The sequence below is a fragment of the Phaenicophaeus curvirostris genome, chromosome 12, assembly GCF_032191515.1.
Source record: "Phaenicophaeus curvirostris isolate KB17595 chromosome 12, BPBGC_Pcur_1.0, whole genome shotgun sequence".
NCBI lineage: Eukaryota > Metazoa > Chordata > Aves > Cuculiformes > Cuculidae > Phaenicophaeus > Phaenicophaeus curvirostris.
Genome location: NC_091403.1, coordinates 16,794,961 through 16,808,938, shown reverse-complemented (window position 1 = coordinate 16,808,938; position 13,978 = coordinate 16,794,961). Strand labels below are relative to the sequence as shown.

Genomic DNA, 13,978 nt, shown 5'->3' with positions numbered 1-13,978 from the left:
GCACCTAAAGGAGATAAATGCTTCTGCTCTGTGCCAGTGGGTCTGGTTTTGTGGGTCATAAGCATGAAGCCGTGTGTTTTTACTGAAAGGGAGATTGTTACGAGTCTGAAGATACGGAGCCATGTGCTTCAGCTGAGTATCGTGTCTTTCCTATAGATCTTTGTTAAACTGATTTCCTTACTCTTTGCAGTTATACTTTCCTCTCTCCATGTCCATGAAAGGATTGCAGAGCAGTACTGATTGCATGTTACGATTTGGCCATGATGCTCACTATTTTCCACATATAATTTGTCAAAAAAACCTCCAGACAATTTCTGAATGTAGTTCATTAGGTGTCTGTTACTCAGAGTGGAGATCACATGCGTTTTTTGAGAACAGCGTTCTTAGGCTTTCAGTTTTTAACAATTGGGTTACACAGTGTAATGCTGTATTTTGTGTGGTTTGGATGGTGCTTTTTAATTGTGAAAACTTGCTTTTTATGCCTTTAAAATCTTCATTTTAGATTGAAGGTTTTTTCCTTTTTTTTTTTTTAATGAGCCATATTAAGAATGCTCTGTTGATCCTTGTTTAAAAGTCTGTTTTGAATGTGCGGGAAGTTTGAATGTTTAAAATAATCAGCATTTGATTACGGTCCGTATTTGCTGACAAGATTTAAATAATTAATGTATTACAATTTTTATTTTAAGAAATTAATTTGTGTTACTTGTTTCCTTAAAGAGGAATCTTTATGAAGTTTACTCTAAGCAGACTATTTGCTTTCAATGGGTATTTCCAGGAGCATCTTCTGGAGGCTAAAACTTAGCCTACGAGCTTGACGTTTTGGGTTTGAGTCTTTTAACTAGCACTTTGGGCAGTGTGAATGGGCAGCACCATGTGGCGATGCCGTCCTAACGTCGCTTCCCCCTATTAAGAAAGGATCATTCTCACAGCCTTCCCTACTTCTCTGTAACACAGATGTGAGGAACAAAGACCCGTTTGTAAGTGAATGGGTGAGCTTTTAGTAACATTCTCACAAAAAGCAGTTTACCTCTTGAAGTTCAAGTTCTGGGCTTCACATTATTGCCAGTCTAGGCTGTAAAACGATGTATGAATGTTATTAGTATTGTTCAAATAACTCTATGTACTGGGTGTAAATACAGTAACTTAAACTCGGTGTTAGTTTGGAAGCAAATTAATTTCCATGTTACTCTTTCGTTAAGTTAATGTTCGGTATTGGAAAATGAATTTGTGTTAACTTTGCATAAAATTCTGTTTTGCTTTGTGGTAACGAATGTAATTTCTGCTGTTTGGTTTATACCTTTAGATCTCCTGATTATTTATATCTAGCATAAGTTAATATTAATTTATTTACATGTAGCTATTTAAAAGCCAAAATCCTATATGTATTTGTTTCTATTAACGTCACTAATTCTGTTTATTCCTTTATACTTCCTACTATTTCCTCTCCCACACTTCCTCTTTTTTATTAAACATTTTTAGGATAGGGGGAAAACATTATTGTAGGTTAATCTGTTTTAGTTTTATATTCAGAATAATATAAAAGGTTCCCAGGGTTAACCTACAGTTTTAATTGAACTTAAATTTATGTGATAAGTTTCAGTTTGTACTTGAATTTGATCATATCGCTTAAACTTGACAGCGTTTGAAAATCATTTGCTAGCTTGGAACGCGGGGTGGGGGGTGGGGTTCTGCGTCTGTTTTTTGTTTTTTCTGTTTTTCATAAATCCATGGCAGTGTCTGAAATGCAGCTCGTGTTGTAGCTGCGATGTTCAGGAGTGAGTGCAGAGAAGGAGGTCCGAAGTGATCCTGAGAGGTCCTTTTGCCAGTCTGAATCAGCTGCTTTGTCCCTGAGAGGTGCTCATATAGTCAGCTCTTAAACCTCTGGAGATGGAGGAGACTGCATGACCAATGCTGGGTTTTGTTTTTCTGCTGTTTAATTGTACTTACTCTTCAAAAGTTTCCCTGATGCCGTATCTAAATATCATTGTAATTAAAGCATCTCACTCTCATCTTACAAACAGTGAAAACAGAAGAAACTGTATTCTTAAATCTGTACAGGCTGTACATCTAGTAGATGATTATGACTATAAGGAGTCCTTAGAAAAGATAAGACAAACAGAGCTAGGTTTTCATTTTAGTGTATTTTTAATAGCAGATATGCAAGAGGGTCTATCTCAGATTGAAATGTTGTTAGAGAAGCTTATGCCTTTTTCTAGATGTTTTCCAGTAGGTTCACAACCCCAGGGAATTCCAGCGTTTTACCTTGTCTGAGGCCTTACTAGGATGGAAAAAAGGAATTTTCTGCATCTTTCTGACAATTCTGTTGACTTTTTGCTGTGTGACGTTTGCCTTTTTTCATAACAGATATCCAACCTTAGGTGCCTGTTTCATCGGTGAGGGTCTAAAATTTCCCTGTCTTTCTCACAGTTATGCTGACCGGCTTCTCGTTCCTCATCTGATATTTTTCAGTTTACAGACTCCATATGCAAAAGTGTATATACTTCTTAACACAGCGCTTCTACCCTCTCTAAATTTGTCAGTGCTAGTTTGAATTCCAGGCTCGCACTGCATTTGTAGATCCTTCTGTGTTATTTGCTTTGTGAATTTAGTACATGTAGTCTTCATTTTTCATCCAAGTCACTAATTAAGAGGTGGAATGATGCCCAAAACAGATGCCTGCAACGTCTCATTTAATACATTCACCCAGTGTTGTTCATGAACTCCTGGCTACTGTTTTTTAAACAGCTATGCTCTGTATTCAGCAGTAGTTTTAGTTGTCTTTGGTTCTGTAGTTCACCTGTGAAATGTGGAAGTGGGAAAGGCGTTATTAAAACACCTCTTCTTGATCTTCGAGAAGGAAACTAGGTTGGTTTTACCTAGCTTATTCCAGCTGAATCCAAGTCACTGCTTTGTTGTCTTCTGGCCATTTGCTGTCTATTTCTTAAAAAACAAACAAACAAAAACCCCCCAAAAAACAAAACAGAAGAAATTTTAAATTGTTGAGAAATTACTGCTTTTGTTCATTACTGAAACAAACCAACCTGCTCACCCTGCTCTTTTTTAATCTCTGCACTCTCTCCAAACTGTGAGTTCTCCAAGGCAGTGGCTGAGTTCTCTGGAATCGCCAGAACGGCAAGAGCCACTCCAAGTGTCTTGGGGTGCAGGTGAACTCGGAATACCTGACTTCTCCAAATACTCTGAAGCCTGTGCTTCCCCTAGGTCATTGGCTACATGGTATTCATCACCCGGTGTGGAGGTGTGTTGAGTTTTAATTTTTACTTCCTATTAAGTTTGCAGAGGGCTGGAATGAAAATTTTCAAGACCTCTGTCAAGTGAAATGCTCAAGACACATGCTCTCTCTTCTCACCCATTACTGAGAATGGTCAGTGGTTTGCATGGGCTGGGAGCTACCTACAGGCTTTATGCTTAGGTGGTAGAGTTTAAGTGTGATTGATTTTTCAATGTAGTTTAGAAATCTAAGCAAGTCAGGTGAAGAAAAATGATGCAGATATAATATGAGTGCAATTCATTAATGTTTTACCAAACAGGTAAAATCCTTTCACTTTTTACTTCTATCAAGTGTTTTAAGCAAGCCCAACAGCAGCATCCTAGAGTATAGCTCTGGGCACTGGGCTCATTCATGCAAATAACAGTGGAGAATAAGGTAGTTACATTTGTCTTAAGCTGTGGGTTTTATGTGGTTTAGTGTTAATAAGGTTAATGGTGTATGTTTGTGTGTGACATTAAAACCTGTGCTTGCACAGTGCTTTGCAGTCAAGTTCTGAATCCTATTCCTTTTTTGGTTCTATCTGTACTTCTCTGCATCCCTTTCTTCTTCTGACAGATCTTCACTATACTCTGCAACTCTTACTGCCTTTTTTTTCCTCTGTGATATTTTGTAGCATACACAGACCCTGTGCGAATTCGTGAATGACAAATGGAGGCTTACGCAGAGCTGGTTTAGATGAATGTCACAGACTTTACCTGGACGAAGAGTTGACAACTTTTAAAAGAGATAAAAAACCTGTGTTTTGCTATCAGAGTGCAATGCAACACTACGTGGCCAGAGACAATGTCACCTTTTGTGCCTTTGGTTTAGAGAAGGGGCATTGTTTGTGATGTTAGTGAGGGATTCCACAGTGCAAAGGGCATCTTTTCACGTTTCTTAAACTGGATATAGGTTTAGTTTTCAGAAAGCTTCTTGTAATAAAAAGGGTTTTCTTCTCATTTGTGTGATTTAATACTGAAAATTGTAGAATCATGAAAGAAACGAGATTAGAGTTCAGATATTGAATGCACGGCTCCATTTCCAGTGTCGTCAGAAGGTGCCCAGCTGTCACTGGCCATCGCTCTGATAGGGCTGAGCTCTAAGAAAGCCAGGAATCTGCTCTATTTTCAAAGTGAAATTGAGATAAATGTGCAATACATGCGTAGCTGTTAGACTAATTCTTCTAATTGTTTCTGTGGGTCTTCACAGAAGCTGGCTTTATCCTCCTGAGCCTGTAAGTGCTCTGGCTAATTGGGAGAGGGGAGGGGTGCTCCTTTAGCCCAACAGTGCCTGTTCTCCCAGGCCTGGCCAAGTCTCTTTCTCCCCACTGGCATCACTAAACTGAAGACAGTAAATTATTTGTGACTCTCTCCATAATGTTCTGCTTGAATTCTAAACAGTTGTGCATGAAAAATAAACATTATGGATTTTTTTTGACATGTGGAGATAACACATTTACACTCCGTTCATAATAATTTCACGTCCCCGTACTGTCCGTGTGCAAGAAAGGAGAGAAATAGAGTGCTAACTGTAGTGGTCATTAGGCAAGAACTAAAGAGGTGTTTGCCAGTTTTTGTTAAATAGAAGTGTAACCTTTCTATAGAGAGAGTTATCTGAATTTAGTTTTCTGACTCTCATCTGTGTTCTGTGTGATGACAGGACGCTTCATGTGCTATAAAACCTGTTTAGAAAAAATATGTAATTGAGGATAAACCTGTAAGATACAAGAATGCTGGAAGGAGCTATTGATTATATTTACTAAGTACATTTCATGTAGTCTGTAAATATATATGTACACATAACACTGCATAAAATATATGCTACTGTGTAGTATATCATATGTACATACACTACCATGTATTTCATGTAGTACAAAAAGTAGAGAGCATACGAAGAATTTATGATACTGTGTTTACTATATATATTTTATGTAATAGTAGCAGATGGATTTTTAAGTAATTTCTGATGCTATTATTTAATAAGTTTTGCGCATATTGGTAATAAATAAAGCTGCTTCAGAATCTTCCTTTTTTGGATGAAGAAAAAAGAAGCCAATTGAAGGCTGATCCTCAGTGTTTCCAGTAATATTGCTACACCGTTCTCCCTTCAGTAGCCATCAGCTCAGCTATTGCTATGAAGCTAATGCGAGGTGACTCATTTAGCAGCATATTATTGCATCATTGCAGCATGATGTAAGGCACATCAGGCATTATTAAATTACTCTGAATTTTGCAGTATGACAGTAACGTTTTATGCACATTAGCACCATACTTAGTGCTCCTTATGGGAATATACTTCAAGTAAACATATTGAGACGTAATTTCAGACAGCATTTCAGGATTTACCTATTTCTTCTTTATCAAGGAAAAAAAATACGTGCTTTGTGAGAACATTAAAACAGGTATAGTGGTCTTTGTGCATCTTCAGAGCATGTTTTGTGTTTCTTGAATTTAAATGTATGCTGTCAGTTGGGTAGTACAGAAAAAATTAGCTGTCTTGTCACTGATTGCTGAAGTTGGAACAAACTCATCCATTGTCCACCTTTGCTATGATTCAACCTGGAAATATTCTCCTCATCTGCCAGTCTGAGAAAGCTAGGTTTGTATATGCCTGACTCACTCGTGCTGGAAAAGACTTTAGAATTTAATACAGTGTAGGTATTGAACAACTGGAATTCATACTGTTGGCTTTTCAGCAAAAAAATTGTGACCTTTCTTTGTTTATTGACTTAAGAACAACTTTATTCACATTTTAATGTAGAACTTAAAAGGTATGTCTTCTGTCTACAAATTTAGTGACGTATTAATGACTAAATTCATAAGCATGAAAGACTGTTGACTGTTACACCCTTCACAGACCAAAAAGTTTGGGTTGTATTTTTTTTTTTGTGCAGAAACAAGTTAAGTCACTTCTTAATAAACACACTATAAGAACTTTGAAATAGATCCCCAAAATGCCTTTAGCACCAATTTCTTGGGCAATTTAACAGATGATCACTTTGGCAAAAGGAGTGTTTGCAAGGGTATGTTACTTTGCCTTTGCATAGTCAGTAATTTGCCACTTTCAAATTTAAAAAGACTTTTAAGGCAGTTTGAGCAGAATGCAAATCTAGAGAACAATCACGCAAAGCTGGAGAAAGTAGTAGTCTGTCTCTTAACAGCTGTCTCATGGGCTTGAGAGGTGTAATAAGAGTAGAGCTCCAGAAATTAGAGTTGTCTAGAGAGAACAGAAAAGCTCGCTCAGTGTGCATCGGCAACAGCAGCAACCTTTTTGTGTTCCTGGTGAGGTAGTGAGGAATGTGGAAGCAAGGCTGAAGACAAGGATCCGTGGTAGGATGTGGATAGCAGCTTGCTGCAGATAGAGAAATGAATAGAATGGGATAGCACCCATAAACAACACTGTTCTAAGATGTGTGTGGTATAATGGAGAAGATTCACTAGTTTTATTTTTCTAGTAACATTAAGCAGTTGGAAGAACAAGCATACAGACAAAAATGTGGATGTCTGGAGGTAGACGTGTATGAAATGTATACGAGAAGCAGAAGTGAAATTTACTGGCAAAAATGGGACAGCAAAGAGCAGTGTGAAAAATCATAGAATTGCTTGGTTGGAAAAATCTTTGAGATCGAGTCCAACCGTACCTGTCCACTGCCTGTCCACATCCCTAGGCACTTCATGTCCCCATCTTTTAGACACCTCCAGCTATTCCAGGGCTTGATGATCCTTTCAGTGAAATTTTTCCTAATATCCAGTCTGAACCTGCCCTGGGGCAGCTTGACGCCATTTCTTCTGGCCCTGTCACTTGGGAGAAGAGGCCAGTACCCACCTCTCCACAACCTCCTGTCAGGGAGCTGTGGAGAGCAATAAGGTTTCCACTCAGCCTCCTATTCTCCAGGCTAAACAACCCCCGCTCCATCAGGTGCTTTCAAAGAACAAAAAATTCATGCTTTGAAAGAACAAAATCCGTGGAAGCAGCAAAAGTGGACAAATGATCGTGAATAGAGGGTGGTATTTTAGTGGTATCTGGCAGCTGAGGTGTTACTCAGAATGTGTGAGTCAAAGAAGCAAAAGGCATTTGTAGCACACTGTGTTTTGAAGTGTGGTGATTCTTTAAATGCATGTGAAAGCTTCCAGACAAGTCTTTCTCAGTCTGCAGGTGCAGCCCCCAAAGAGCAGCATGGCCTTAGGTCTCTGCAGTTGATCCTAGGATGCTCTTTTTACTCTTGATTACTTTAATGTGAGAGCTGTTGTACTGGACCATTGCTAACGAGCTTCACATGTCGAAGAACAGTGAGCACTGGGTGTCTTGCTGCAGGATGATCCAAATGATGGACAATGGTGTAGGATGAATACATTAGGTGTTTCTTTGTAGGGCCAGGGAGTACTTTGTGGTTTCTTCTTGGGTTACTGAGATGATCTTTAAAGGTCCCTTCCAACTCAAACCGTTCTGTCTGAATATCAGACAGAATATCTGTCTGATATGTGTCTAAACTTTCCCTATGCAAGCCCTCTTGTATATATTTGGAGCTCTGCAGTTTTCATTTCTTCTTGTAGGAATTCTGTTCATACACTGAAACTTTTTTTTTATTGCCTGTCTCTAGGACTTCTATTCCTGCTTGGCTTCCTTGAGAGAAATAATTAGACAGTTACTCTGTATCGAGGATGTGCCATCTGCTCCTGTGATATTGTGGTGTTATTGAAAAGATTGTAAAAAAACCCTAACTAATGAAAGGGTTTAAATTAATAGCAAAATGCAAATAGCTTGTCTTGGGAATTATTGGAAATAGGCGTATTTAGACCATACCTAGGTAGTAGACGGTATATTGTGGTAAAAGGGATATTAGAGCATCGATAATTCTCTTTGGAGAATGTTAGGCTGAATCTTATAGCAGGCTTCTTTTGTAAAAACTTCTAGGTCTTGAAACTACGTCTTTTAAAAAATAATTCTTTTAAAATGTGTGTATAGGGAATTTAAGCTTGAGTGTGATTGTGTACAGTAAGGGAGAAAGTGCCTGTTAGAAACCTGCTGATTCTGGAAGAGTGTAGGGGCTGTAGAGGAGCTGCCCTTTTGTAGTTTTAAAAGAAAAATAGCATTTACTTTGGTGCTAATAATGAAAGATGATTCCATCAGCTGTGGGCCCACAAGGGGTTTTCTTTTTTTTTTTATTTTTTTAAAACTAATTATCTGTTAAACAGTTCCTGCTCACTGCTGGCAGTGTGTTTGGAGGTGTTTCAGATGGATCTTTCCAACAAGGTAGAAAAATCCATGATATTCTGGACCTTCCTTATCGTGAGGCATTACAAAGTCTATGAGTAGTGGCACCGGTTGCTTTTCTTCCTTGCTCACATGGTGTTAGAAACAGCGTGGAGAAGGTAGTGTCTATTTTAAGTCCAGGTAATGGTTACGGAAATATAAAAGATTTCTAAGCTTGAACGTGTGTGTGGGTTTTAATACCAATATAATTTTTCTCTTTTTAATCTCCTCTTCTCTGACACCTTTTGATACCAGGTGTCTTCCCGAAGCAGATTTTTACAGCTGAGCTATCAATCTCTGAGAAACGTGGCTGCAGAAGGAAAGGCTGACACAATGTTAACTGCACCAGTGTCTCTGGGTTCTGTCTTAAATGGCTGGGATATATAGAGGAGAGGGATATAGTTAAGGGCAGATGGAGTATCCAAACGTGAGTTTATTTTGCTTCATTTTACTTCTCCAGTAAAACCAAGCAATAATAATTTTCTCTTGATGATGATTTATTAGATGTGAATTACTTATTGTGCTACTGGGAAAATCTCTCCCGTGTCTCGGCAGATAAGGAGCCTGCAGAACCTTTTCTGAAAGTAAAAATGTCTTGGGCACAGGCTACATTTCTCTTTGCAGAGCTGGAGGTGACCACCTGAAGTTAATGAGGGAAGACATCCCCTGAAATGGAGCGGGTAGCAGGTGTTAGGAATTAGAGTTGGGGGAGGGATGCTATTTATAAAAGGGGAGCATCCCTGCAAGGAAGCATTTTGAATGTCTTAAGCAGACAAACTGTTACTTGTCTTTGCCCTTCTCTTTCTCACGCTATTTAGAGTTAGCAAATTTTCTTGCCTCCTTTTAATTTTTCATTGTTGTTTGGTTGTATTTAAGGTAACAAATATCCTGGAAATCAATACATGTCGAGAATATCTTACACATTGCTGCACAAGGAAGTGAAAATTGTGTTACACCATGGAGTACAGATAATTTTTTTTTTTCTGGCCAGTTGGTATTTGTCTCCAGCTGATCTTCCTGCCTCTGAGCTGGGTGCTTCTCAGTTGCAAATTTACGGTATTATTGGAGGCTGGGGAAAAGATTAGCTCAGTTCTCTTCCTGCAGCTATACCTGTCTGTTTGAATGAGCTAGATTGCCCTTTGGATTTTTTGAAGTGTTTACTCCTTTTGTCTGTGACTACTTTAGGATGTTAAACCCCCGTTTATCTTCCTTTCTTTTCTGACCCTTTGCATCTGCACAGCGTTACTGCTCCCAAAATGAATACAGGCCCTGAGTGGAATTGGGAAGGGGGAGATATAAGTGGTTTAAGCAACCTGTTAGTTGGCATTTGCTGCCTTGGACTGACTCGGAGAGGCTGGGGCTTGAGCAGAGCATGATCAAGGAATGGGAGGAGGTATGAGACACGCTTGCTATTTTGCTACCACTTCCATGGAACTGAACCATCCAACTCACACACTGTTCGGTTCTGTTGTGGAGTGCTTTTCAAGATGATGGTGGTCCTGATGGCACAGATCTCCGAGGAGCAAGGGCAGAGGATAACGTTTATTAAGAGGGAAGAATTGTAGCCTTAGATATTTATGAGCTTGTCTACCCATTTACTAACACCCTAGCGTTGGAAGTAGCTTTCACTCGATCGTATGTGAAAACATATGGGTCCTCCATGTTAAGTCCTAACAATTATCTGGTTGCTATATTTAATGATAGTTCTTGAACCCTCATTATGTCACACATTTTATGACTTGGTGCTGAGAGCGGGTGAGATTTTTCTCTTGCTTGTGTGGGAGAGGAGATGCACAGCTTCCATATCATATACATGAGGCGTTCCACTAATAGTCTGACATCTTTTGAAATCATTTTGCTGAAGATGCAGAGGGAGTAACAGATGCAAGGATAGTTTGAGCTTTATAATATCCGTTATAGACTGGCTTCTGTAAATAAGATTCAGCATAAAATCTTTTATTATAATGTTGACTTGTCATGCTCGTATCTTGTAATTGTAGAAAAAAAACCAGGAAAGCTGGTACCAAAAAATTAAAAGTAGATGAATAACCCCTCAGCTGCTTCTCTTCTGACATTTTGCAGTTTTTCACAAACCTTCTGCTTTTGTATAATCACAGTAAGGAAGCTGTTCAAATTACTGTTTTCATAATGTAGCGAAAAGATTCAAAGGCAAAGGGAGGGGAGCCTGACCTGTAATCACAATGCTTAGTAATGCCTTCCTAGAATTCAGTCAGCAACGCAAAAATACCTTGCCCGAGGGGATGAGTGAAGACAAGCTGAGCCAGCATAACCTCGGGGATTGGACACCAACATCAGCAGGGTGCCGCTTTTAGAAGCTAAGACAGAATTTGTAGTCTTGCCAATATGCGGCATCAATGCAGGGAAGCAAAAGAGAAGGGACTGATTCAAAATATTTTCTATTAATTGGATGCTTTAAAGCCATTTAGATGCAGAAGGAGTATGAAATGTTTCCTTCCCTTTGCATTTAATATTTACTCCTCCCACTGCTAAAAAAAAAAAAAAGCATATCTGGAATTCTGAATAATTTTCTTCCTTCTTCCTCCTCTGTCCCTGTGCTCAGTCCCTATATATTTACTCATAAACAGAATTATCCATAGGAGCAGATTCGGCTTAGGTGCCCTCATTGGGTAAGCACCTCACAGCTATCGGGAGAACAGCTTTGGTGTAGAAAGAGAATATTTTGCTACCTTGATATTTTTCAGTGTTAACGTTAATTGAGAAGACAGTAAAACTAAATGTCTGTTATTTTGTTTATGATGTTGCATCAGTTCAGTATTTAGTACCCTAGGTGGCTGTTTTTTACTCCAGTGAGCTAGATTAGCCTGATTACGCTGGCAGGATGCAGTTGATGGATGACTGTCATTATCTTCTCAAACCTGCATGATGCTTTAGGTATAGGAGATGATAATTAAATTTTCAAGAGACGACATTGAGATTATAAGATCTAAGTATTTTTTTCTAAAATGAGGAATATGTTTGCAATTATCGGCATGTTGTTAGAGGATCCTCTCCTGAGGTATTTTATTAGCAACCCCTGATTTCTTTTAAATTGATCAAGAAAAAATGCTCAAGTTATCATAAAACACTTTAGATGTTGTTTTGTTTTTTTAATTCTGATACGTTCCTCCTCCTAAAACAGACCGAAAATGTATCTGATCAAATCTGTTGGTAATGGCTTGAAGATGTACAGGTTAGCACAATATATTTAATGAAACCTTGTTTGAGACAAAACACTAGAGAGGATCATAATTAATGCCTCATTTTCTGCCAGTTGCTATTGATTACTCATTCAGGGTTCCTTTGTTCTCAGAATGGTAACACTGTATTTCATATTACTATTTGATGATATTCTCAGGACGAGATTCTTTAACAACATGCTGATAATTGCAAACATATCTCTAGAATTTAAATTTAAAATGGATTTATATCATATGTCAGTGGTTTTCCAAATTCGGCTCTTGTTTTGGAGTGCATAGTCATTACAGTTTCCGAAGGCTGGAACTTCAGTAAAGTCAAATTCAACACTTGATATCTTGGTTATATTTTTGGCTTAAACTCTCTGATGCGGAACTCGGATGAATGGTCTTTTTGCAGCCCAGGCCTCTCTTGTACTTCTTTCACAGACCAATTAGTTACTCAAGTTTGACTTTTGTGCTGGGTTTTCCTTTGGAGCCACGGTAACAGCATACGCAACTTAGCTGGGGGATTTTGCAGGTTTAGCAGAGTTTGACTTCTCCGTTTTGGTACATTTTTTTAAACTAGCTCATATACATTGTCAGGCTCCAATCTATGAGGCAAGGTGTGAAATATTAAGAAACATTATGTTTATGCTTTAAGTCATCTGCACAGCCCACTGAACAAAAGGACGAGGACATGAAACTTTTGATCCACCCACTGTGACATTCTGAGTTTAGCGTAAGACAAGGAGTGCCCTTTGTCTGAATTCTGAAAAACAGGGAAATACCATGACCGTGTGATTGGATAAAAGAGAGATTTGGTTGAGATGAGTGCTGTGGTGTTACTTGACTTTTATGAAATTGTTTTGAACCGAACAAGTGTTTTTAAAAAAACCCCACAAAACAAACTTTAGATGTTGTCCTGCCTTAAGCAGGGCCAGCCTGCCTGCTGTCCTCTCACTCAAAGCATGAACTTGTGAAGTGGGAAACTAAAGTAGGAAAGTAGAATCTGGTTGACTGTTTTGGGGGGTGATGGTTTGGTCAAGATCTGGTTTGCAGTTCGTCAGTGCAGCTCTCATTTCACGGCCAGAACAGCCTGTCTGATTATGCCAACACAATGGCCCTGTTTATAATCAGTTGCATATAATGGGCTGATGCTTTTATTCTCAACCATATTATTCTTTTGATAGAAAATAATAAATAATGTAAGGGCACAGTTATATGATGAAACTGTTGCATAGTTTGGCTATGACTACACTAGGAAAATCTAAGTTCTTCAAGTGTTCACTAACACATTTGCAATCAAAAAATGAACATGAATATGATTTAGACATAAGAGGAATAAGGCAAACTGCCTGTAACAACTACATTTTTGAAAAGGTGAAATGTGACATATGCTAGTGTGGTGTATTGAGTGTTGTGTGTGCTTTTTGCGGGATAGCTTGTCTTTCTTACATATAGCTGAAATGTTTGAGAGCTGCAAGAGTATTACGCAATGACATCTGTAGGCCTTGTTCACATTTCTTTGTTTTTATCAAAGTAAGAAAATAAAAAAAAGATTTTACCAACATATTACAATTCTGCTGGTCAGTGTCCTAGAGGCTCGTTGAAGGCAGAGCAGTAGTTTGGCATCAAATTTTATCTTTAGAATTCTAAAGATTCATAGGGTTGGAAAGAAAAGAAATCTTCGAAAGTAGTCAGAGTCTTTCTTAGGTTTATGCTTCAATTCTTCAAAAGAATCGGTCTTTAAAACATTTTGGAATACATTGAATAAAGAGCTATTTTTCCTCGGTTGTACCATTTTGATATAAACATGTGGTTGGTCACCTTGTTAGTTCGAGTGGAAGCAGACTTTGCTAGTGCAGCTCCAGTACAAAGCTACTGGTGTCCTGTGGGGCATAAATATGCACATGCCATGTGTAGATATGGTTCTGTCCCCCCACCTCACCTTGCAGTGTTTGAATAGGTGACTCCCCTGCATGTCTCTTTTATGAGAGTGCTTTTTAGTGTAAGGACTCCTTTAAAGTGTTTGTTTAAATAGTGACTCTCACGGAAGCCTTTATATCTGGGGTCAGGCCATGCTGCTTCCCCTGAAGGTGTCAAAACGTTTTCTTGGTTTGCTGAAAGGGATAAATTTGAAGAGTAAAGCGGTCGTATTTACCTCTGTTTCTCTGTCCTTTTTGGAATCAGGCTTGCTGTGTTCTTAGTTTCAATAAAAGCCTCTTTTATTTTGGGTTTGGTTTTTTTTTCCCTTTTCTTT

The 13,978-nt window shown here is 38.6% G+C and overlaps 1 protein-coding gene across 13 annotated transcripts in view; it reads left to right on the top strand.

Moving 5' to 3' along the window:
• TCF12 (transcription factor 12) overlaps positions 1-13,978 on the top strand; it is a 174,269-nt gene that overhangs the window by 102,298 nt on the left and 57,993 nt on the right. The window lies entirely within an intron of this gene.